The following is a 24,228-nucleotide window of genomic DNA, read 5'->3' as shown; positions in this document are numbered from 1 at the left end:
TCTCTAAGGTGATTTAAAACTTTCACTAGACTATAAACTGCTTCCTCAAATTATTTCCCAGATTGAGTTAGAAGTTACATTTCCCTAATGCCTGCCATCAGGGAAAGATAGAACAGACCAGAAAGGGGGTGTATGATGGAGTCATAGAACGTTTTGGTACAATGTATGGTCTAACATAACATTTTCAAGCTGGATTTATGTTGATTTGATTTTGTTTCATGGGCATGCTCAGTAATCAGTAGAAGGACAAAAATGTATATTTTCAATAAAACAAAATAATAACACAATGCTGGTAGACTGATTAATCCATATACTGCCTTGTTTATAACTAAGTATGTAATTCTATTGGACAAGAGTATAGAAATAGGGGAAAAATCACAAAAACCTAAGTAATGAATATAAAACATATGCAAATTTAGAAATATTGTGCTGGATTCCTCTACAAATCAGGATAGAGTTTTGCATATCATAGCTGCATTGCCGAAAAGAATTGTCATTATGATATAAGTCCATAGGATGCATATTTGTTTGTAGAGAGGGAGTGCTGGGTCACTGACAAGAGAAAGAAGTGACCCAACAAACAATTCCTTGAGTAACAACAGAATCTTAGAAATCCCTGCTCAGAAAAACCTTTCACACTTTCCACAATTTATGATTCATTTGGCTAATGGCTCCTTTTAGCAACTGCAAATAACCCAGTGTGTGTGTGTGTGTGTGTGTGTGTGTGTGTGTGGAGGGGACCGTAGGGGTAAGCTAGTTTATACAATATTCACAACTTGGTGTCAATCATTTTAATTAAATCAGGGTTTTACAAATTATAGATATTGACCCACTGATGAGTCTCCAGGAACAAGTTTTAAAAATAGAATGGAATGGAGTGAAAATGAATAGAATAGAAACGATAACAGTAATTGCAAATGATATGGGTAAAATCTGATTCATGAAATGCTGTTTCAGTTATTTCATGTGTGTCTTTATGTGTTTATATTTAGTATATAAAGTGTATTTCTTCTGGTTCCTAAATTTTTTTTTAAAACCAATGTATGCAGTAAGCTTCACGCTGACAGCCACAGAGCTCAGCACAAGAAATGTCCATCACGCTGACAGCCACAGAGCTCAGCACAAGAAATGTCCATCACGCTGACAGCCACAGAGCTCAGCACAAGAAATGTCCATGGAGATGAAGAGGAATAAGAAAGCACCCGAGGAAGCAGGCATCTTGGAGCTGGTGTCTTTTGAGGGCCAAAAGGCCCATGGACACTGATGATCCAAAGTTGGAAAGATTCAAGTAAGACAGAGGAGACTATAGACATGGGTATATCTGGACTAGTTAGGAATGCCACTCTGCTTAGTCTCCTCCAATTCAACAAATTATCTACAGTCTAGACCAGGAATCTGCAGACTGTGGCCTGTTTTTATATTTTATATATCTTGTAGGCTAAAACAGTCTTCTCCAAAAAAATATGGCCTGGAAATTTTGAGGACCTGAAGTCTGATCTCTAGATTTCACATAGAATAGCTGATGTTAAATTTTACCATCATCATCCCCTTTGATATTTTTTTCAACATTAAAATTTTCTTCAGTTTAATAGTTTGTTCACTTTAAATTTTTTAAAGATTTTATTTATTTATTTATTGAGAGAGAGAGTGCACACATGCACAAGCAGGGGGAGGGGGAGAGGGGGAGAGAAAATCTCAAGCAAAGTCCACAGTGAGTGCGGAGCCCACAGCAGGGCACGATCTCACCACCCTGAGATCATGACCTGAGCCAAAATTAAGAGTCAGACGCTTAACTGACTGAGCCACCCAGATGCCCCACCTTTTTTTTTTTTTAATATAAAGAACTGTTAGGGACCACAAATCAGTGATTTGTGTCAGAACACTTGACGATTGTCCTTTGATATAGCAACAAAAAAAGCTATAGGCAGAGAGATGTACCCAATTGCACATTCACCTTTTGTAATCCTTACTAAGGTTTAAACTAATGTTGCATATGTCACCGTTCCCATTAGAAATTCAAGTATCTATAGAAACCATTAGCTTCATTGGATAATTTATACCCTTCAAGTTTCCAAATATGTGTTTTCTTTCTACCGCCAAAACTGAAACATTATTATCTGCTCTTGAATATTTTTAATAAAAAAACGGGAGTGTTTTTATCATGTAATATGACATGGTGGGAAACAGAGTTTGGTGTTCGACAGAAATGAGAATCCTGGCCTCACTTTTGTGTTCCTCAATTTCTTCATCTCTAAAATGGGGCGGTAGAGTCAATAGAGGAGGAAGTTACTTTTCCACACTAGTTCCTAGGTCTCCAAAGCTGCTGAGCTGGACAGAAATCTGCATGGTCTTGGCTGGAACCTCTTCTCTCTCACCTAATAGTCGAATTACTGGGCAAATTCTTTGACATTTTGAACCTCTGTTTCTACATGGGTAAAATAGGAACAAAAATATCCTGTAGTCTACAACTACAAAGTGAAGTAGTGAATTCAGGACCAAATCTTGTTCACCAAAATAAAATTGATAACTATCTCTTTTTCCAAATTATAAAGCTAACCAATTGTTCAACAAAAGTATAACCAGTGCAACTGCCTACCATGTCCTTTTATAGGGACATCAGTTCCACTGCCTTGCTGAATCGCCTTTAACTCAAGGTTATCTTTGTAATTTGATCTCTCCATTATGGCAAAATTACTCTTACCAAGAAAATCAGCCCCTTCCCCTGATACCAAGAGGATACTTTTGATATATATCAATGACTAGAACCTTGTTACTAAGAATTATAAATTGCTATGGCTGACAAATTAAAGTCTTAAAATCTAATTACTTCAATGTGTTGTAAGTGCATTAAATTATTATGAAAGGAAATACACTGAAATCTCCAAATAGCAAGTCTTCTCCTTATATCTAAAGACTTAAGATGCTGCTTTTCCTATCATACCTTAGGGATATATCTTATTGTGCAGAAATTGGAGTTTGGAAAGAGATTGCAAAATGAAACTTCACTTTCTATTTTTCATTCAGTCTTTAACCTTTAACGAGTATTTGGCCATGGCTGTGCTAGCTCTGACGGAGGTAGTTCAAACTTCCGCAATCTTCAAGTTTAAGGTTATAATACATGTAGAGAAAGTAACTTTGTAATATTATTAAATGAAATGAATACACCATCAATTAAATAACAAATTAGCAAAATAACACACTGTAGTTTTTTAAAAAATTGAGCAAAATTGTAAACTGAAATTGCCTTAGTTTGCTCCTCCTCCATCCAAGTAAAACCCAAAAGCTCTATTTCCCTTGCGCTTCCCATGTAGGGGTAATTGGACCACATAGCATCAGATCAATTCAAATTTCTAATCTTTCTTCCTCCTGTCCCTTCCTTCTCCCATCAGAAGATGGGAGATTCTAAACCATGGGATTATTTAACTATGCCTTGTTCTATGATGGCTGTCCTAGGACTCCAAATTATTATATTGCAAATATCTATTCACTTAGAGCATAGAACCCCATTTCTGCCTCCCTTTAGAGAGAAGCTCTGAAAATATATTTGATAGCAAATAATATGGGATATTATCCCAATATAGCCTCCCAGTACCTGTTTTCTTTGCCTTCTTTTCTGATTTGTTTCCTCTACACTATACACTCTTTTCCACATGTGGAAAGGATTATTGAAGTTGTGCATTTTTTGGGTAAGAAAATTATAGATTGTAATATGCCTTTATGTATTTTTCCATCCCTTTTGCATTTTTACTCAAGTTACCAGGTTCTGTGAATTTTACGAAATGATACAAATGAGATAAGAGTATTAGGAACAATGATTTATTTGACTATTTCTACCTTGTATTTAATAGACTATTTTTAGGTAAGGTATTAACTCATGTTCTCTAAATTGAGCTATTACAGTTCAGTATCCCATTTAAATTATAATAGCACAAAAATTAGAACTGGTAAACTTTATAAATCCAAGGTGAATCCCTTCCTGAAAAGTCCTACTATGATCAAACAATTTGTTAAAAGAATATATATAAAATTTTATCAGTTTGGGGTGCCTGGGTGGCTCAATCGTTAAGCGTCTGCCTTAGGCTCAGGTCATGATCCCAGGGTCTTGGAATTGAACCCCGCATTGGGCTTCCTGCTCAGCGGAAAGCCTGTTTCTCCCTCTCCCATTCCCCTTGCTTGGGTTCCCTCTCTGATTGTCTCTCTCTCTCTGTCAAAATACAAATAAAATCTTTTAAAAAGTGTTTATCAGTTAAAAAAGAATATAATTTAGGATATATTTTGATTTTCTAAAATATGATGTCCCATATTTTCTGTGTAGGGTGTGTGTATGTGTGTGTGTGTGTTATAGTTGGTATTTTGAAAAATAAATTTGTTTCTCTTGAAAAATCAGGCTTGATTTTTGGAGCAAACTAATTAAGTTTCTTCTTCAAATTTTGATATAAACTGTAGATTTTTACCCCTGAGGTGCTCAAAAATTATTTGGTTTTCAAAAACAATGTATGATAGTATTTATGAAATTATGACTCACTTCCACATTTAGCATTCTTTACTGTTGCTTTTCCTGCATTTAAATTCTCAGATAATTGAGAAAATGTAATAATAAGAAAATGAGATGCTCAAGACCAACTTGAACTAATATAAACAAATTTTCAATACTCACCCTAAGCACTAAAAAACTTTTGAGATTTTATTGGGCTCAGTTCCTAATGAGGTCTTAAAGCTCATTTTCTTAACTATATTCCAACTTGGAATGACATTTTTAGATGCCCCATTGACTTGGTGTTTTATATCAAATTAGCACTGCTATTTTCTAATTTACTTCCTTTATTTATGAATTTATGAGTCTAGTGACTTCATGTGTATTATATCCTCACATTACCAAATGCATTTTGAATAAGCTTTTAAATTATATTCATTCTTCTTTAATTAAATGGTCTCTACTGAAAGCAGCATAAATTTGTGTATGTTCCAAATGCATGCAGAACTTAATATTCAGGTTTTTAAAAACAATGCCCAAGGTAATTATTTAATACTCCAAACATTTTGGTAGTTTCTTTGTATCTTTTTGCTGACTTTTATTGGACTAATCTCCTTACAAACAAAAGTAGGGGGCAAATATTACTCAGAAGATTTATAAACTCACATTGTTTTATAAGATTATAACCAAAAATAAGTCATTAAACTTTGAATAAGTATTGGAGCTTTGATAAATTATATTGGCAGAAGGTTAAATCAAATGTATACCAATTTGAGTTGACTAATAGGGCCAAAACATTAAAAATGAATAAAAAGAGGAGAAATATAACAAGGTAATAAAAAAGAAAATAGAGAATCTTAAGATCAACAGTGGAGATATGGGAGTACTAATATTTCTTGAAATCCATGTTTTTTAAAAATTGTTTAATTTATAAATTCAGGTATCAAATTGTATTTCACCAATATACTATTAATTTATTGATATATATCTGCATTGATTAATAAAACATTTATTAAACACCATCTGTATGCCAGGCAGTTTGGTGGGTAACAGACATACAAAGAGGATCCAACAGTCTACTGAAGGAGATAAATAACTGCCTCCATTCTTATAGAGTTGGAAATACTACTTCTCTAGTATTTAATGATTGGGTCTCAGATGAACTGCCACTTCATCTAGAAACTCTTCCCTGAGCAGTACTCCTGGCCACAACTGTGTTAGGGGCTGCTGCTGGTCATTTCCCTAAACCTGTGTTCTTTCTTTATTGTATCACTTAACATAATTCACTGTAAAATGCTTGTTTGAAGTATTTCAACTTGATTCTAAGCTTTGGGAAGACAGATACAAAGCTATCTTGCTCACAGTTATATCTCTTGTGTCTAACACAGCGTTTGGCACATTGTATATGTTGAATACAGACTGGTTGAATACATAAAAAAAGAAAGAGGGAAGGAAGGAAAGAGAAGAAAGAGAACAAAGAGAGGAAACAGAGGAGAAGGAGGAAGGAGGGAAGAAAGGAGGAGGGAAAACTAATTTTACACTGGAAACCTCTCAAAGTCAGTTTTTTAATTAAGTTTTTTATTTTAATTCCAATATAATCAAACTAAAGTGTTACATTAGTTTCAGGTGTACAATATAGTGATTCAACAATTCTATACGTTACTCAGTGCTCATCATAATAAATGTACTCTTATTCCCCATAACCATTTCACTCATTCCCCACTAATCTCCCATCTGATAACATCAGTTTGTTCTATATAGTTAAGAGTCCATTTCTTGGATTTTCTCTGTTTTTCCTTTGTTCATTTATTTTGTTTCTTAAATTCCTATATGAATGAAATCATATGGCATTTATCTTTCTGTCACTGACTTATTTCCCTTAGCATTAATCTTTCTAGCTCCATCCGTATCACTGTAAATGGCAAGATTTTGTTCTTTTTTATGGCTAATATCCCATTGTATGTATGTATGTATGTACGTGTGTGTGTGTGTTTGTGTGTGTGTGTGTATACCACATCTTGTTTATCCATTCATCTATCAGTGGACACATGGGCTGCTTCCATAATTTGGCTATTGTAAATAATGTAGCAATAAATAAAGGGGCGCATATATCCTTTTGAATTGGTGTTTTCATATTCTTTGGGTAAATATCCAGTAGTGCAATTACTAAGTCACAGAGTAGTTCTATTTTTAATGTTTTGAGGAAGCTCCATACTGTTTTCCAGAGTGGCTGCACCAGTTTGCATTCCCACCAACAGGGCAAGAGGGTTCCTCTTTCTCCACATCCTCGCCAACACTTGCCTCTCGTGTTTTTGATTTTAGCCATTCTGACAGGTGTGAGATGATATCTCATTGGGGTTTTGATTTCCATTTCCCTGATGATCAGTGATTTGAGTATCTTTTCATGTACACATTGGCCATCTGTATGTATTCTTTGCAGAAATGTCAGTTCATGTCTTCTGCCCATTTTTTTAAAATGGGTTATTTGTTTTTTGAGTATTGAGTTTTATAAGTTTTTTATATATTTTGCATACTAACCCTTTATTGGATATGTCATTTGCAAATATCTTCTCCCATTCAGTAGGTTGTCTTTTGTTTTGTTGTTTTCCTTTGCTGTGCAGAAGCTTTTTATTTTGATGTAGTCCCAATAGTTTATTGTTGCTTTTATTTCCCTTGCCTCAGGAGACATGTCTAGAAAAATGTTGCTACAGCTGATGTCAGAGAAATTACTAACTGCGCTTTCTTCTAAAATTTTTTGATCTCAGATCTCACATTTAGGTCCCTAATCCATTTTGGGTTTATTTTGTGTATGGTGTAAGAAAGCGGTACAGTTTCATTCTTTTGTGTGTTGTTGTCCAGGTTTCCCAATATCATTTGTTAAAGAGACTGTCTTTTTCCATTGCATATTCTTGCCTCTTTTGTCAAAGATTAATTGGTCAAGGTAAATTTTGAATAGAATTCTCAAATTCTCTTCCTATAAGTCTAATAATAAAGAATAATAATTCTCTTCCTATAAGTCTAATAATAAGAAAAAAAATAAAATTTGGAAAAAATATCTCCCACCTCAAATTTAATATGTGATGAGGGTGCTGGAGATATATAGAAACATGAGATCTAATTCTACTTTCAATCTATCATGAAATACTAGCCACAGTTATAATCCTTTGAAAAGTTTGAAAAGAAGTCACTAAATCATAGCTAAAAATGCCTATATTTATTCACTAGTCAAATAAATATTTACCTGAGCAGGCCAAGAAGCAGGATTTCAAAATGTTTTCTATCTACAGAGACTATGGGATATTCTTTCAAAAACATCCGGGAGTCATTTATTATATAATATACCCAATGTTAGAATTAAAAAATTATTCCCAAATTAATAGAAAAATATTTATGAATTTCATAGTGCAAAGGTCATTTAAAATTAAAAGAGCAAGTTTTATTTTTTTCATTTTGTACTTTTTCTCTTTGAAGCTATATAGTCAATCTTCTACAGGGAACATGTATTATATTTATACTTAGAAAAAATAAAGATGAATTTTAAAAATGGAAAACATAGAACTGAGCATAAAATCATGCAGCAAATTTGCTACAGCTGATGTCAGAGAAATTATTCATCATGAGTGTTTACATTAAATATACATATCCCTATATATTACCAATTAATTATCTTTGTCAAGAATGACATAGTATGCATTGAATTATGTCCTATTTAAAATAGATTATCATCATTTTTTTTAATAAATTGAATTGTCACATCCTTTTTTTTTTTTGCCTTTAAGATTTTGTAACTTTGCTGCATTGTCTTCTGGAAATTATAATTACAAGTGAAAAATTGGAATAACTGGATCAAAGGTATATATATATATATATTTTCCAGGTTTTTGTGTTATTTTAATACACACTTTCAGATAAGTTACCCATTTCATTATTTCCATGACAAAACTTATTATTATAATCCTTGAAAATATTTGCTAAATTGATAATAAATGACTGATTGCTTTTAGTTATTCATACCTGGGCTTTTGTTTGTTAATAACATTTCCAAATATTATTTTATGTATTGATTAGGAAAATTTTTGTATGAGTAGTCTATTGGCATTATTTTTATTTGCATCATGTATGGATTTTTGTTTCATTACTTTGTGAATTACTTGTTTAAAATATATTTGTAAATCAAAACTAATTTATCATCTTTATTCAGCGATACTTTAGCCCAATATATAAAAGTATATCAAAATATTAATTTCATCCAGAGAAATAAAGATTTTTGATCCCACCTTGACAAATTAATCTATCTGAGCTATAAAAAACTATTTGGATCACATTAACATGCTGAATTTTAAATCATTACTCTATGCTCAAACTATGTCATTCTGTATTCAGCTACCAGAGTTTGGAAAATTAAAATATGAAATTAACATGTTACAACCTTTGCCAATAAATCTGTTATTTTTACTTCAAGATAGGGCAACCATTTATGGTGTTAAAAAGATTTGCTTTCAAGATCTAAGATGCTTCTTTTGAAATAACATCACTGCAATTGTGGCAGTAAATGGTTCAAAGTGCACCTAATATATTCAGAGTTCACCAAATTCTTTGCATTTATAATCTGACCCACATCATATTTATTGGGCTATAATGACTGTGGATCACAACAAATTCAGGATGCTTCTGGAAAGGCAAAACCTCTCCTATTAATAATGCAGCAGTTAAACATTAAAGTACCGTCACCACGATATTTTACGATGTGATAAAAATGTTAAAAGTACGTTACTATACAACTGCAGGAGTACATTTGGCCATAGTGTGTTTTAAGTACTAAAGAGAAACAGGAATAAAATAAGGACCGACATGGCTGTCATGCAGGTAAAAAAGGCATAACACATGTTATCAGGCTGCAATGACGGCATGTTTGTGTGTATGTATTGTGTGTGTGCAGATATAATGCAATGGGTTGAGTTCACAGATGTCTGTGCGCAGATAGGTACATGTGTTCATGTATGTGCCTGGTATGTGTTTATGTATGTGTGTATATGCACATGTATGTATAAAGGTGGCATTCAGATTTCATGACTCAGAGTTGACGGTGTTAATAATGTTCAGTGGGTGGAAGGATGTATAGTGAGGGTATGAAATCAGGAGATGAACATTTTCTGAGAACAAAACAGAGAGTGGCAAAACCTAAGTGTCCAGCACTATCAATAAACCCTGCAAGGTCTAAACTAGTTTGTAGCATAGTGCCGATTTTTTTCATATAAATTATATATTTAAACCAAAAAATTGATTTTTGAGAGGTGTCTGTATCACTTTTCAATTGCTGTTATAAATTACCACATATTTACTGCCTTGAAACCACACCCATTTATTCTTTCACAGTTGCTATGTGTCCGAAGTCCAGGCACGGTGAAACTGAGTCCTCTGCTCAAGCTCTCACAAAGCTACATTCATATCAGTAACCTTGGTTAGGAAGGGATTTACTTCGAGGCTTACTCGGGTTGTTGGCAAAATGTATCCCTTCATCACTGTAGGATTGAGGTACATGTCTTACAGCTGACTATTGGCTGGGCTGACTTCAGAAAGTACACCAAGGGACAGGAATCTTGAGGACCATCTTAGAATTCTGCCTGGGACAGTGTTGAAACATTTAACATCCTATACAATTTACCTCCACCCATTTCCAGCCTCCAGTTAACAAGATTACAGTTAGTTTAGGAAATGTTTGCCAGTTTCACATTTGGTGTCTTTCTAACTCTCTCAGTTTTATCTACACCTCCCATTATCTACTCCATTGCTTCATTCCTTGATTTTTCCACTGTGCCATCACCAGTAAGGCTGACAGACTTACTATCCAGAACTGCAGGCCTTAGCTTAGTGTCTCACCCAAATCCCCTCACCACTCCAGTGCAATGTATCTTGCAAAAGCAACATGGAAAAAAGACAGTGAATGCTTTTCCCATAGATAGGCCTGAGTGAATCTTGATGCTCCTCCTTTTTATAAGAACTTGGGCAAGCCATTTCACTTTTCTGAGTCGTAGGCTCTTTGTCTGTCAAAAGAAATTGTAATATCTATGTTTGTTATAGCTAGATGGAAAAACTATATAATGTATACTTGACAAATAGAAAGTGCTCAGTCGGAAAAAACTCTAAGTGCACACACCCTTTGGCAGTGGTTCTAGGCTTCTATATACTTCTCAGGCTTTGATAACAACTTCCATTTACCAAAAACATTTTATGTTCTAGGTCATATGTAAGTACATTCTTTGCAATCATTTCATTTAATGTTATATTAGTTCCCTGTGGCTATTATAGCAAATTACCACAAACTCATTGACTAAAAACAGAAATTTATTTTCTTACAGTTCTAGTGGCCAGAGGTCCAACATCAAGATGTCAGCAGGGTCTTACTCCCTCCCAAGGCTCTAGGGGACAATCCACTCCTTGCCTCTTCCAGTTTATGGTGTTCCTTGGCTTGTAACCCTATCACTGTGGTCTTTCTGATCATTGTCACACAATCTGCCCCTCTATTGTGTGTCTCTCCTCTTTATGTCTCTTAGAAGGATACATGTCATTAGATTTAGAGTCCACCCAGATATTCCAGGGAGATCTCATCTCAAGACCCTTAGATAAATTACATCTGAAAAGACTCTTTTCCTAAATAAGGTATCATTCACAGATTCTGGGGATTAGCATAAGGACATATCTTTTGGGAGGCCCACTACCAATATCATAAATACCTGAATTTATATAAGGGACCACTTTTCAGAGATGTTTAAATATTTCTCTCAAGATCATATGGACAATTCATAGTGTGGATAGGATTTGATGGGGATGGGCTACACACATACTTCTGACTCCATGCCTAATTCTGAACCCCTGTCTGCACATTATGCTCTGGCATAGTCCTGGTATCCCGGCAAGTCCTAGAGCTTTCAGGAAATCTCATCTTGGGGGATACATCTATTAGTAAAAGAAGAAATTTTACTCTTTTTTCCTTATATGAGCTTAATCTGACTTTCTGAAACTGTCAAAATCATTTCTTCTAGTGAAAATTAACCTGAGTGTGGGAGTGAGTTGAATCGTTTTTAAATTTAAAGATGTCAAAGTAAAGGTCGAGTAGATGCCTATTTTGGTTCTTTAATTAGAAGATTTCAGAGTTCTGTACTAAGATTTTTAAAAGCAGGGTGAATCACTTCACCTTTGTACTGTGATCTTTGATGCTTTTTTTTTGCTGACCCTTGTTACTACAAATTACAGCGATCAGAGACAATTTGGAAAAGAAAGTTAAGTTCAGGAGATTTGAAGGAGCACATTGTCTCCCACATTTCCTCACCATTCCATTTTTGTCTTGCCTTTCCAACCACTCTGGACTTCTCCCATGTACATACTGTGTTTGGTGATTATGGTATGTGGTTAATGTGTCTCAATTTACACATATTTTTTTTATAACATGAACAAATTTCCTTCCCATAAGACTCTTTTCAAATTACCTAAGAGTCTTTTCCCAAGCCCCAGGAAGTCAATTTTACATATTTGTACTTAAGATATATTTTTATAATGACGATATAAATAAATGTTCAAGAAGCCACTCACTCTAATGAAAATGTCTTAGGCTAGGCCCTTTAAGAAATCTGTATTGTAGTTTGCTTTCTGCACTAATTAATTGTGTGACCTCAAATGAAGGCCAAGATAACTTCTGTGCATTTTCCTTATTTGCAAAACTGAGATAATTGCTATTTCCTGACTCAAATCATTGCTGTAAGTATAAAAGAACTTACAAAATAAATGTTGAAATGCTCAGAAAACAAAGAGTGTGCTAACCTTAAACAAACAAATAAAAGATAAAAGTATAAGGAGTAATTGAAATATGCAAATTTAAAATCTATAATACATTTGAAGGATTTTCTCAGTTGTTTTTCTACAGTTATCATGGTCTATTTTAAGCCTTTAAGACATCTATCCCAATGTCATTCTCTGCTAATGACATTGGGATAGATTATCAAGATTTCCTAAGGATTTTAATGTCATTAATGAAATATACATTTGATTCCACTGAAAACACTTCATTTTATAATGGCAATTCTGCAAATTCCAAGAAGTGCCTTTGGAAACTCCATCTAGCCTCCTTTCCCCTTAGCCTTTATTTCCAGATGTGTTACCACACTTAACTCTGTGTGAAAGCTCATCAGCCAGCTCTAGGGAGCCTTAATTCTCAGGCATTTACTTCAATAGATAAGTGGTTAAATAGTAACCAAGTGTCTAGGCCTTTCCAAGAGAGGGTAAAGATGTTTGTAGAGAGAATGCAAGGCGGTTGAAAAGTATTTAAACACAAATGATTAGTGGAGCTGTCCAGGGACCAAAGAGCCTTCTGTTGAGTGGATAGGAAAAAAGATTGGCCTGCTGTTTTCCACAGATAGTTTGCATTTAAAGCATGAAGTAATTAAGGGTTTTAATTTTGATCCCTGTGGTGCCTCTCCTTCTCAGAGCACAGCAGGGAGGGTGAACGTAACCAGCACATTTGGAAGTCTGGGTGCAGCAAGTCTTTGTACTTGAAAACTGACTTTTGGGTTTACTATGTTGCTATATGTATGTATACTCCATTCCTATTCACGTAGTAAGCAGAAAGATTGTGCCTACCGCACCTTCAAAAAGCAGCCTCTTCAAAAAGCAGCAAATCTTCAAAGGTTAGGGTGAATGTTCTTCCATGCGAGAGATTAACTGTGTGCTCACCTGGGCAGCTGCCAGAGCCAAAAATTTTGTTTTGTGTGTTTATATGTATGTTTGTTTGTTTCTGATATGATTTTGTACTCAGACAAGATTATACATTCTTTTTTTATAGTTTTACTTTGCTCAAAAAGATATTCACGTGCATATCCAAGGCCCTATAGGGTCCCTTTGATTTCCTAGTTAACTAGACCTTTGAGTTAGGCTTATATACCAGGAATAATTGAATATGAGAATAGATCCTTTTCCAGTTGATATAATAAAGGTATAAAGATATAGAAGAAGATTATCTTTCAAAACAAAGCCAGACTTGTTTACCACTGAGCTTTCATCCCCAAACAGTGCCTGGTGTGTTGCAATACACTCTATAATTGAAGATTCAAAAGATCAGTGAGTCTTCTGCATTTTTATTTTCTACCATGTAATACAATATGACAGCTATGACCCTGTCCTAGGCTGTATACCTTAAAGAGATGATAATATACATGAAATGCATTAGATTTGATGCTTAGGTGAGGATATTTCTATTCGATCTACCAACTTCAAACTCTTTTTCTATTTGTGTTGCAGTTACAGGTATGCTGGACAAAGCAACTAAAGATCTGTATTCTAGACTTCACTGAAATACTTGGCTCATTTATCTTGTATGCAAAATGGATGTCTTAGTGTCTTTCTCATTTATCTTGCAGAATAGTCATATAAGCTAAAAGAGAGAATGCATTCAGTCTTTTTGAAAATTTTACTACTTTTTGAAGCATCCAAGGATGCTGTGCTATCCAAATGTGAGAGGTAATTTTTCAGGATAAATGAGAAGCAAATCACCTTCATGAGTACTTCTGGTCACCAGGAAAAAAAAATATATATATATATATATAGATTGATAAGCAGAGAAGTATTATGATTTATTTATCTTTCATTGTGGGATTGAATAACAGAAAAAAGCCTATAAGCAATATATTGATATGTTAGCACAGCATGTTTGTTAAAGCAAAACTGAGTATACCATAAATTCACCTAATATATTGTTTTCAAAATGGTAAGATCAGGACTGTATTATTTAAAGCAAAGTGTTAAATGCTGAGTAAATATGGGACTTTACCACATTCATTCATATTTTCATCAGTTTACTGTCCTGCAAAATTATTGTTATATCATTTACTTATTTGTGATATATTTTATATTATTGTAACCCATGTATGATTGAATATTAAATAGTCATACATAAAAAAAGTCCTGCTGGTTTTCTTGTTCCAAGGGGACACAATCTTTAGAGATATTTTAAAATCAAAAAGTCAAAAAAATAATAGAACTATAACATTCTAAAGTGAGAGAAATTATAAATCAAGTGAAAATATATAATTTTAGAAAAAAGGAAACGAAGAATGCAAAAAATCTGAAGAATGTTGTAAGTAGCTACGTTCCAAATCAAAGTGGCTTAAGGGGGGAAATAAGTATGGAGAGAGCATTACTACATGACAAAACTAAAACATCCAGGGATATTTCTAGGTTAAAGCATAGCATAGCTGGGTCCAGGGTGCTCAAACACTATTGTCAGAAAAACTTACCTTCTATATCTTGGTCCTGCTTTGATCTGTGTTATCTTTATTCTCAGGAAGGAAATTTCCCCAAAATGGCCACTGGCAGACATAGGCTTATTTCCAAAATCTAGCAAACTCAACCAGTTTGGCTTTTCTACCAGCAGTTCAAGCAAAACTTCAAGATTGATGACCACTACCTTTGACTGATGAGCTTTGTTCACACTTGTACTTCTGAACCAGTCACTGTGGGGAAGGCAATATGGGAATCTCACTGGCAAGTTGTGGATGATATATGCCCCATCCTGAAGGGGGAGGGGAGGGTATGGTTTATTCAAGTTACATGAATTTATTCAAATTACAGAAAGTCAAGGTAATGAACAGTTATACAAAGAAGGTGTAACCACGGTGGGGAAGTCAAAATCAGTAAATGTCCCCTGTAGAAAGTGGTACAGCAGTAAGAGAAATTTCTGAGAAGGAGGGAAGTGTTTCAGAGAAGGGGTTCATGAAAATAAGGAATAACAAAAAGTGTTATTATTTAGAGGAGGGCATCAAATCTTCCTTAAAATTAATAATATTGGATATTGGATCATTGCAGAGTAGATACTGTCAGTTACTTGTAAGATGCTCAAGAAGAGGCCTGAAGAGTAGAATTGATTTTAAAAAAATTAAGAAAACATAGTTGAAAATTGAATTTTGCCATTCCTTGGGAAGAATATTTTAAGACTTCTGTATGATGAAGTATCAGGTCAAAATTCATCTCACAGTCACTACCATTTGTTAAGTAAATCTATAGTCAACTTATTGAGAACCATGTACCACTAGAGAAACTAGAAGTAAATGTGACCAGCAGTGTAGTGACATGTTTGAAAGCATGGGTTCTGGAGCCACCTGTCTCAATTTGAGCTCTTTTCTTCGCTCTATGTATGAACTTGGAAAAGCTACTTAAGTCACTGTGCCTTAGTTTACTCATTTAAAAATGTATATAGTAAAAAAAAAATGTATGTAGAATTAGAACCTACTTTATTTTACAGGATGTGTCAAAAACTGTGAAAGTTCTGAAGACAAATGTACTTGCAACAAATTATCCTGTTTTATGGATGTTGCTGTAAGAGAAGAGACTCCTGGGTCAGAGACAATTATCCATGGCACATGCCATTTTTATTTTCCACTAAAGTCTCATCAGGTGACATGGAGAGGCCTGGTTGATGCTGCACATAGAGTGGATTTGTGTTAGAGCTGAAAGGCCCTGGGTATAAGAAACTCCAATATTTTTTAACCCACTACAAGCGAACCCAATCTTTGTTCTATGGGAAGACATGATCTTTATTGTACTGGACAAAACATAAGCCAGCCCTTTGCTCAGGAGGGAGACATATCTATTTTCCAAGACTGTTCCATACACAAACTTTTTTTAGAAGGTAATCAAGAAAAAAAATGGCAAGTATAACCTCTGCTCTCAAGAAGCAAAGAAATGCAAGAAACACATGAAGGATTATCTCCTTACAGGTTGTTGTGAATTAATGAATGTAGTATTATTATTATTGTTAAATAATGTTTTAAAGATTTTATTTATTTATTTGACAGAGAGAGAGATAGCGAGAGCAGGAACACAAGCAGGGTGAATGGGAGGGGGAGAAGCAGGCTTCCCGCCGAGCAGGGAGCCTGATGTGGGGCTTGATCCCAGCACCCTGGGATCATGACCCAAGCCAAAGGCAGATGCTTAATGACTGAGGCACCGAGGTGCCCAAATTGTTAAATAATTTTTTAAACTATTACTATAGTTATATATTTTATTCCATCTATTTAGCTCTCATGCATATGAGTCATAATCATATCTGTCCAGTCCAAATAGTGTGAATAAGAGAAGTAACAGTTGTAATAGAAGGCCCCAAAACATCCAAAAGTGGAATTGGGTTACACAACAAGACTCTGATTAGTTATCATTTTATTTACGTATCCTTTTCTTACAAGGCCCCAACTCAGGTTTAGGAACTTCCCAGTTTTCATTTATTTTCCACATACTGGCTTATTGTACTTCCACATAAGATCTTTTATTAATGAAATAATTTCATGCCTTTAATAGATATGGAAGAAATTAATGTATACAATAATAACAATAATAATCCAGAAAACAATCCTCCATAAGAGCCCACATTATCTCTGTTTAACTTTTTTATTTTTTTTCTGAAAATTTCATGGAGAATTGCATTATACAGTCAAATTACAAATACTATAGAAAGAAAACTTAAGTAATATAACCAACAGGGAAAAGCTCAACAGTATGAGAAAAAATGGAGGTGTAAAATTGCAGAAGAAAAATTGCAGAAGATCAAAAAAGTCAATGTTAAGATAAAGGGGTATATACAACTGTAATGAAATAACTTACATGAGCTACCAATAAAATATGATTCCTTAGGGTTTTTTTCTTTCAGTAGTAAAATTAATTTTAAAAAATCCAATATGTGTAGTCAACATAGAAAATCCCTGGAAAGAAGAATATATACTACAGGGTAATGGTGGTTTAGAGTGCACGTAAACTCAAACATCCCATTAACAGACTCACCAAGGGATAATCCTGTAGCTGCCAACAAAATGGTCTGAATTTTCTGCCAGAAGGCCAGATGCTGCTCTGTTAAAATTAAAAGAAAATAAAGTCTTGTGAATTAGTCTGTGACCTGTAGTACTACTTTCACAGGTGGAATAAAGCATTATCTGTATAAAGAATTAAGAGAATTGTTTGCAAAGAAAGACATTTTGAAAAAAAAAATTAAACAGGTTGTGTGTGTATGTGTGTGTGTGTATAAAACCTATTGCCAAATAACAATACTTCATAACTGCATAGTTCTTTATCATTTTCAATAGAATTTTCAAAAATTTTCCCTAAAACAAGTTAACTTTATTATGATTATTATTCTGCTTTCATTTTACAGATTTTTAATAAGTTGAAGTTCAAAAAAGATAAGTAAGCAGTAACCTCTAACTATAAATATCTTAGATCCAATGAGGTGACAAACTGAAAATTACTAGATTCTAACTTATTTTGGAGCTTATGAGATATGCTCTCCACTGGAAGCTTTATTCAACTCTATTCAGAATGTGGTAAGAAGTCAAAATTTACTCAGAAGAAGATAGCTCTTTCTTCACTCATTTCTTATATCCAAGTCTGCATAATATTGAAGCAGTTTAAAGACATCATTACTACAAAACTAAAAGGCAACCTTCAGAATGGGAGAAGATATTTGCAAATGACATATCTGATAAAGGGTTAGTATCCAAAATCCATAAAAAAACTTATCAAACTCAACACCCAAAAATCAGATAATCCAGTTAAGAAATGGGTAGAAGACATGAATAGACATTTTTCCAAAGAAGACATCCAGATGGCTAACAGACACCTGATAAGGTGTTCAATATCACTCACCATCAGGGAAATGCAAATCAAAACTACAATGAGCTATCACCTCACACCTGTGAGAATGGCTAAAATACACAACACAGGAAACAACAGATGTTGGTGAGGATGTGGAGAAAGAGGAACCCTCTTGCACTGTTGGTGGGAATGCAAAATGGTACAGCTACTCTGGAAAACAGTATGGAGCTGCCTCAAAATTTAAAAATCGAATTACCCTACAACCCAGCAATTGAATTACTAGGTATTTACCCAAAGGATACAAAAATACTGATTCAAAGGGGTACATGCACCCTGATGTTTATAGTGGCATTATCTACAATTGCCAAATTATGGAAAGAGCCCAAATGTCCATCAACTGATGAATGGATATAGAAGTTGTAGTGTATATATATATATACACACACACACACATATATACACACACAATCACACACACAATGAATCTTTCCATTTGCAATGTGAATTCTTGCCATGCAATGGGATGGAGCTAGAGAGTGTTATGCTAAGCAAAATAACTCAGTCAGAGGAAGACAAATACCATATGATTTCACTCATTTCTGGAATTTAGGAAACAAAACAGATGAACATAGGGGAAGGAGGAAAAAAAAGAGAGGGAAGCAAACCGTAAGAGACCCTTAACTATAGAGAACAAACCGAGGGTTGTTGGAGGGGAAGTAGGCAGGGGCTAAATGGGTGATGGGTATTGAGGAAGGCACTTATGATGAGCACTGGGTGTTATATGTAAGTGATAAATCACTAGATTCTATTCCTAAAACTAGTATTACACTATATGTTAGCTAACCAGAATTTAAATAAAAGCTTGAAACAAAAACAAAACAGAAGATATCATTGCTGACCACCTTAATTTCATGGACATGGGAGAATGATTTTGATTTTAGATTTTGAGAATTTGGTTTAGATTTTGAGAATTATTCCATGATATCAATTTACCACGACTACATAGATTAGAATAATGATAAAACAATAGCTGACCATAAGTAACTGTATGAGTTTCTCACATATATTTCGGTAGGGAAAAGGCATTACAATTTCTTTCTTTTCTTCTGAATAACTGAAAAAAACACAATTAATAAACTTATATCACATATATATGTTCTTAGGGACTCTGACAGAGGAAAAAAAATGAAAGTTGGATTAGAAAGCATTTTAAATGCCATAGAAGTGAAGTTCTCTTAGAGCACATGTAATGAGAGTGAGTGAAACATAAAAGATTTTTTATTCACTTCCTTATTTGTTAAACATTTTTAAATGCCTATTTGTGTCAGGCACTAGAGTGGCTGCAGGGGACACACTAGCCAGCAGGTAAATGAACAAAAAATCATAGTGTCTGCCTTCATGGTACATAAATTTTACAGAGGAGAGGTTAATTAAATAATTAATAAACACAAAATTTCAACTCCATCCAGTGCTGTGTAGTTCTTAGAAGTGCCTATAACAGGAGAACTTGAGTTCAGATGTTGAACTTAAATGACAAATATGAATGAATTAGACAAACAGAGGAAGAATACTCCATTTTGCTTTTTAGAAACACCATGATCACAGCAGATTCACAAATGTTTCCACCAATGCCCCTTTATGCAGAGGAGCATTAATTTATACCCCAGAGATCTGGGGACACAGCCAAAAGCTTTTCTCCAAAAGCAACATCTCAGTGCCATAGCCTACTTTAGACTAGGGTGACCTCACATTTCAGTTTACCCTGGGTCATCCTAGCTTATGCCTCTTGTCCTGGCTTAAATTTTTAATGGCTCACAGGTTTACTCTTAGAATTATGCTTGTTAGGACAATATATTGTACTGTCAGAACTTCTTTACACTCATATTTTATCCTAAATTTTCACTGAAACATTTCACTCTGTGCTAAAATAAGCCTGCATCATTTTATATATGTAAGCAATGAGTAAGATAATGCTCAAGGGGAAATTATTAGTCTTAGAGCAACTGCAATTTGAGTAAAAGCTTTTTCAATGGACTATTTAAACACATAATTTAAAACTGGTTTAAATAATCACAAATAATATAGCCTCATCCCTGATGGTTCCAAGAGAAAAGAGATGGATACAACTGACCATACTTAAAAGAATTCTAGAAACAGAAAACAGAGAGGACAAGGGAAATAATGACAAGGCGATGTGAATTTCTGTTACTAATTTTTAAGATAGCATCTTTGTGTATTTTCATTAAATTCTTACCTCATTTCACAATCACTAATTTACTGTCTTATTTATTCCTTCAACAAATATATTCTGAGTGCCACTGCATATATCAGGCATTGTTCTGCTCAAGGTATTGGGGATATGGTAGAGAATAACAGAAAAAAATCTCTTCATAGACCTTGTTAGTATTTGAAGACTTTCATATTTAAGAATAAATTATAAAATAGCTAAAGTTAAGTGGTAGCATACTAGGTATGTGAAGACAGAATCAATATAAGAGAAAGTATAGGGTCAAAGTCAGACAAAAGGAGATCACATAGGCAGGTATGGAAAGAAGCTGACTACGACCAAGTCTTAGGCTTGTCTTTAGGGTTCCCAAAGCCAAAAGGAAAAAAAAAAAAGAGATTCAATTAATTGTTACTTTCCCCCCCTTGGTATGGAAAAAAATCCTCAGAAGATACAGAATTTTCTAGCAACAATTTCCACACATGCACGCCCGCACACCACAAATACAAGAAACTGTGACAAAAAATCACTAAGAGAAACTACTTAATGATTCCAAAGCTCAGGTCCTCAGAACTAGTATACATATAATAAACCAGAAAACTTGGAAAAATACAAATTCTTGGGTACTTTGCCTAGTATAATGCTTCTCAGGTAGTCCTGAAATGTAGTCTGGTATGGGAATCCCAGAGATACTAAGCACTATTTTTTATTTTTTAATAAAAATGAAGCAGGTCTTATATGGTACAATCTACTTAAATGCAGAAATTAGTCTTTTTTACAAATAAGAAAAAATAAAGGTATAATAATAAATATATATAAATATATATAGTGTATATAAAAAGATTTTTAAAAACCAATTTATTACATAAAATTATCCTAAATTCTGATACCAAACCAAAAAAAGCCCCAAAAGGGACAAATACAAACTTGCTACTAGTGAGAATACAGATTTTCAGATTCCTAAAGAAAGCATTATATTCTAAAAATATGATAAATGAGAATTCATAAAAAACATGCAAAGTGTATTTCTGAGATGAAATAATAAAACATTTTTAGAAATTGTTAATATATTAATTACATTGATATAACAAACAGAAATAGCATTTATTTCAATACTGAAGAAGAGATAAAATATAAATTAATTACCAACCAAAATACAAAACATTGACCTGCTCACATAAGTTCCACTCACTTACAACCCACAAAACCAAAATGTCTACATGAACACAGAGCTTAAAGTTTTATAAATTATTATCATCATAAATGACATCAGTAATTTAGTGCTTAAATGTGTGAGGCACAAGAGCTCTGTATGCATAATTTAATTTAAAATTATGTGTAAAAAAACTACAGATCCACTGTTTTGCTATTTTTAATTTTCAAAAAATCAAAATGGTAGAAACAGAATTTAAATTTAGTTCTAATAGTCTTCAAAACAAGTATTGATTATCAATATGCTCTGTTAAATTAAGTCTATAAAAACCTGGAGTTAGATAGTAAAGGTAAATATGTGAATAAAATTCAGAATATTCTTTAAAATGTAACAGTGAAAAGATGACTGATAAAATGATATGAAAAGAATATAACATAATTCTTTAAAATGCAGATAAAACAAGCTGAAAAAAGTATTTGTGTTTAGTTACTAAAGTGATTATCTTTTACATATAAAATTTCTCACACATTAATATACAAGAGATAACATATTCCAGTAGAAATATTTTTAAAATTGAGGACATAAAATAGCCAGTGCTATTGCAGACATATTTAGTCTGACTAGAAATTATAAAATAAGCAAATTAAAGCAAATTTCATTTTTGCCTACATAAGATTCTATGGAAGAGTGAAATGAAATGAGTGAAATATCTCTTTCATATGTAACAGGAGTATAAATTGTCATGTTTTTCTGAAAGTAGGTTAGGTAATATAGAATCAAATGTTTGAAATATTTTCATCATAGTTTACCCAGTGAGTCCACTTTAACTAATTTGTCCTAATGAAGTAATCTGAAATGTACTCAGATTGAATACAAATAAAATGACTCTAGCACTGTTCGTGATGATGTAAATGAGATGAAGAGAACACACAATGAAAATAATAATAATAAGTGCACAAAAAAGCAGAAAGTTAAAATATTTGTTGCATATCCATAGGCAATAATTTTCTGTAATCTCTCTGAAGCTACCAGCAAGATTATATAATGTTTTAGAAACATAATTGTCAACAGGTAAAAAAAAAATATTTCAAATGTTGCACAAAATTATTATTTGGAGAAAAAAATCCACATAGTAGTTATAGTATAGCTATATTTTGAGGAGAAAATAAATCTACACACTCAGACTTATCCACTCAATACTGGAAGTAACAGTAACAATTCTAATAGCAGCTGTCTCCGAGAGTAGCCATATGAGTAACATTACTTTTCTCTTTATACTTTTCCATATTTCTCATATGTTATTATAGCAAACATGAGGTAATCTTATAATCAGAGAAATTCTGAAATAGTCTTAATAAAATGTCTTATCTGTAAAATGATTACTCTTGTAAGAACACCATGTCTGTGTTCTTTAGCCACATAAATATGTATTTCAATAATATAAGCAGACATAAATGACATAGAAGTACCTAGAGAACTAGTTTTTAAGTCATTTGAGCAGTTTAATCAACTTTATATGTGATTGTTACCACTGGTTTATCATTATACAAAAAGAGGCACCAGTGATTTGGCTGTCATAAATCTGTTCTATATGTCTTTCCTAGAAAGCATGACAAAAAGAACATTGCTCATCAGGATTAGAAATACCATCAAATTCATAACTTCTTTTTTTTTAAGATTTATTTATCTGACAGAGAGACACAGCGAGAGAGGACAAGCAGGGGGAGTGGGAAAGGGAGAAGCAGGCTTCCCGCTGAGCAGAGAGCCTGATGTGGGGCTCAATCCCAGGACCCTGGGATCATGACCTGAGCCGAAGGCAGATACTTAACAACTGAGCCACCCAGGCGCCCAAATTCGTAACTTCTTGTCAATGAGATGGTACATAGTAAAATAATCCTCTTCCTCTTGTCTCTACAACTTGGCCTACTTTAAAGAAAAACAAAAGTCGCCATAAGCATGGAGATAAACACTACATATGAGTGTCTTATAAAAACATAATATATATCCTTCCAGAATTCAGCTCTCAGTAAAGTTCCAGTGTTGCTCTCTCAATTGTGAGCAGGATGTGTTTTATTAAACAGCCACAGGAGGTGCAAGAACATTTGAGAGCAAGCCTTCACAGTGTTTTCCACAGCTAGCTGATTTACAAACCTGCTGAAGGAGGAAGGAAATTGGGTAACAGTTTACGTTCTTAAAAGCCATCAGGTCTGAAAAGATACTATCCTCAAGAAAAGGAATTAGCAGCTAAGTAGCTTACACTGAGCCCAATTTTGTTTTTCATCGTAGAGTTGGCCTTCCTTAAATGGAGAAGACAGAGAATCTTCTCAATCTCCTTCTTGGGTTGTCTGTAACCCAAAGTTATGTTTATTTCTGTAATAGAAAAACTGGCACAAATCTACTTTTCCAAATGATAAATCTGCATTTTCAATGTAGTTACATTTAGTCAACAGTTTATGTGAAGACACATCCCAATAGCATACTGGAAATCTGTCAGTACATAACAAAATTCCTAAGTATGCAGAGAAAGGCCTACCCTTTGCTGAACAGTAGATGAGCCCTATGAAAGATATGGAAGCAATATAAGACCTGACTCCTGCCTTCTGTGGGATTACAATTAACCTGAGATGATACTAATTTATTGAATGCTTTCTTTTTTTTTTTCCTGGAGATGAGCTAGGCCCTTTGAAATGATAACTTCACTTAATCCTTAATAATTCTTTGAAATACATCTCATTATGGGGCACCTGG

Source organism: Zalophus californianus, chromosome 5, assembly GCF_009762305.2.
Source record: "Zalophus californianus isolate mZalCal1 chromosome 5, mZalCal1.pri.v2, whole genome shotgun sequence".
In the NCBI taxonomy this organism is placed as follows: Eukaryota; Metazoa; Chordata; class Mammalia; order Carnivora; family Otariidae; genus Zalophus; species Zalophus californianus.
The sequence above is the reverse complement of the archived record's forward strand: the minus strand, read 5'-3'. Positions refer to the sequence as shown.